Here is a 3,569-nt window from a genome sequence, read left to right as displayed (position 1 = left end):
AAACATGACAAAGTGTCATGAAATGCTTTTATCCTTCAACACTATTTCTTTTACTTTTGAAGTCGTGCTCAGTCAAGCACTGAATTATTATAATATCAGTTTTTAATGACAACCCAGTAATTTGTACACAATCCATTAAGTGACATTGACTTAATGGACTTATTGACTCCCTTACCAACCGGCCACAGAGGGTGTTTGTTAATGGATCCTACTCTGACATCCTCCACTGGTTCCCCACAGGGCTGTGTCCTATCTCTCCTGCTTTACATCCTCTACACCGATGACTGCAGGTCCACTCAGCCAGACTGTCATCTGGTGAAATTTGCGGACGACACAGTCCTGCTCTCTCTGCTTTCCGCCTCTAACCCACACCATGGCTCTGTACTTCAGGACTTCATCTCCTGGTGTGAGGGAGCCGGTCTCCAGTTGAACTCTAATAAGACCAAAGAGTTGATTGTGACATTCTCCATCAAGCAGAGACAACTGGCAGAGGCTCACACGACCACCATCCAGGGGGAGCCGGTGGAGCTGGTGGAGGAATATAAGTATTTGGGCACAATATTTGACAGTCTTCTGAGGTTTTCCTCCAACACTGAGGAGATCCTCAAGAAGTGCCACCAGAGACAATATTTGCTGAGGAAGCTGAGATCATTTGGAGTGAATAAAGACATTCTCCTGACTTTCTACCACTCTTTCATTGAGAGTGTATTAACATTTTCATTCATCTCATGGTTTCACTCCATCAGCCTACAAGACCGGTCAGGACTACTCACTATCACCAAAGTCTGTTCTAAAATCATTGGACTCCCTGTTCGAGCTCTGTCTGCTTTTTGTGACCAGCAAACCATCCGCACCGCCCACAGGATCCTACGTGACCCCTCACACACACTACACTCAGTGTTGGAGTGGCTTCCATCAGGACGCAGGCTGCGCTGTCCACGCTGCAGGACACAAAGGAGGAGGTCCACCTTTGTTCCCACAGCGGTCCGACTCCTGAACACTGACCCTTCCCTGTCCCAACATCATTGTCCAGCCCCTCGTCAGACTGAATGCACACAGAACTGAGAGCTGTAGAGTATTCTAATTTGTGTTTTTATGTTGTCTGATGTTCGACTGCCCTAATGCTGCTCTTGATGCTCTTTTAATTGCCCTGCGGGGACAAATAAAGTGTTTTGAATTGAAATTGACAATCTAGAGTTAATAAATTAACAAGAAAAAAGATTAAATTCTCAATTTGTATACAACAGGGGTCACCAAACTACGGCCCGCGGGCCAGATCCGGCCCGCCACCCCCCTTTGACCGGCCCCCCAGCCCCTCTGCCCCCCATCACTTGAACTGGCCCTATGAGGCAATCCCCAAAAGTGGTCATGGCCTATTTTTTTAATTGCTTTTTGGCAAATAATAACATGTCTGCATCTTGTATTTTGTTGATTTTATCAATTAAAATTGATATTTAGTTATAAAATGAACTATTCATATTTTCCGAATTTTCGTCATATGCTCGCGATCAAGCAGTGACAGGCAGCGCATGCGCAGAGAACTGTCAGTGTTCAGGACAGCAAAATGGCTAGCGGTCAGCGAAAAGCTGACAGAGAGTGCAGAGTTTTTAAAGAACAGTGGACCACCGATTATTTTTTCGTTCAGTGTAAGGACCGTGCAGTTTGTCTTGTATGTAAAGAAAGTGTGCCGGTTTTCAAAAAATATAATCTGTGTCGTCACTATGAAACCCGCCACAAAGAGTATGCTAGTTTGCGAGGGCAAACAAGAGAAGACAGGATTCGGAGGATGAAATGCGGACTGGCTGCACAACAGAATGTATTCCTTCACCAAACCCAGATCAACCAGGCTGCTGTCCGAGCTAGCTATAAGGTGGCTCACCTACTAGCTACCCATGGATAGCTGTTTACTGATGGGGACTTTGTTAAAGTATGCATGCTTGCTGTGGCCGAGGAGGTGTGTCCCAACAAGAAGGATGCGCTCAACGCGGTGAGTCTCTCCGCACCTACTATGACCAGCCGAACCGAAGATTTGGGGGACAACGTGTATGACCAGCTGAATGAGAGAGCGTCAAAATTCGAGTTTTTTGCTTTGGCCATGGATGAGAGCAGTGACGTGCAGGACACAGCACAACTGCTGTGATCTATTGATCTATTGCTCATATTATAATTTCACTGTTTTTTAAAATGTATTTATTTTATAGGCCTATTTATAATTTTCCACTCACCTTTGCCAGTGTCAATCACCTCAAATAGGCAGATGTTTCTTACCTTGACAGCTTTGATATTATTTTTATTAGAAAATAAATAAATGGAATATCAGTGGTATTTCAAATTAAAACAAAGTGTGAATACTTGATTACTACTTTTGCAAACCACTAGTAAAGATAAACAAATATGTGCCAGGAATCAAGTGTGGATATAGTAGTATGGATATAGTAGTGGGGATGGCCGTGCCAGGCTAGTAATCTCTACTACACAATGAGGCCTGCTGGTGGTCATATTTGTCTGGGTCATACAATTCTATGTGATATAGCTGACCCGACCCCGGCCCCCATCACAGTCAGGAACGACAATGTGGCCCCCAGAGAAAAAAGTTTGGTGACCCCTGGTATACAATATCACATCTTCATTAATTTATTTTGTACATAAAAAATCAGAGAGTTGTGTGTTTTTGTGTAGACTTTCAGACTGCAGTATAACAGAGGAAGGATACACTGCTCTGGCTGAAGCTCTGAGACTAAACCCATCATCACACCTGAGAGAGCTGGATCTCAGAGGGAACGACCCTGGAGCATCAGGAGTGAAGCTGCTCACTGACTGCAAAACTAACAAACTGACACTCAGGTGATTCTTCTAGAAGCAAACATCATATTAAATAAACAAACAAATAAATAAATACTGTGAAAAGAACCTCTCTCTTCAAATCCCTACAGGTTGTTGAAAAGTGCTGAAGCAGAGGAAGCCTACAACCTTCTTACTCGAATGTTCAGTAAAAACCCCTTACTGCACACGGAGCTGGATCTGAGCTACAGAAAATTAACAGACGACAGAGTGGATCAGCTCTCAGCTCTGCTGCAGGATCCACATTACAGACTGCAGAAACTTACGTAAGAAACAACTATAAACACATCGATCTCTATTTTCTGTTTTCACTCAGTTGCTGTTTTTTTACAGCCAGAAGCGACTGTATCCATGCGGACTGTGCCTGTGCTGATTGGAAAGCCGCTGACAGTGAATTGTACTCACCTTACAACCTGCCGAGTCCCTGCCTCTTCGAGAAAACGCTGTTTTCATTGAAGCCCAGGCTTAAATATTCCATTTCTTACAGCTCAGTTTTGTAGATATTCACTAATTATGTCACACGGCTTTTATAGTAGGCCACAGCACTACAGCCGCATTTCACCTCAACTCCTAATTATACACAACTGACTCAATTATTTTAAACATTTTACAGATTTTATATATTTACATTATTTTTCAGAAAAAATAAGAATAAACAGGTCAGTTGTAACCACTAAATGTGAATCACATGAATTTAACAGACTACTATTTCATTTATCAAGACAACG

The sequence above is a fragment of the Neoarius graeffei genome, chromosome 6 (genome assembly GCF_027579695.1).
Source record: "Neoarius graeffei isolate fNeoGra1 chromosome 6, fNeoGra1.pri, whole genome shotgun sequence".
NCBI lineage: Eukaryota > Metazoa > Chordata > Actinopteri > Siluriformes > Ariidae > Neoarius > Neoarius graeffei.
The sequence above is the reverse complement of the archived record's forward strand: the minus strand, read 5'-3'. Positions refer to the sequence as shown.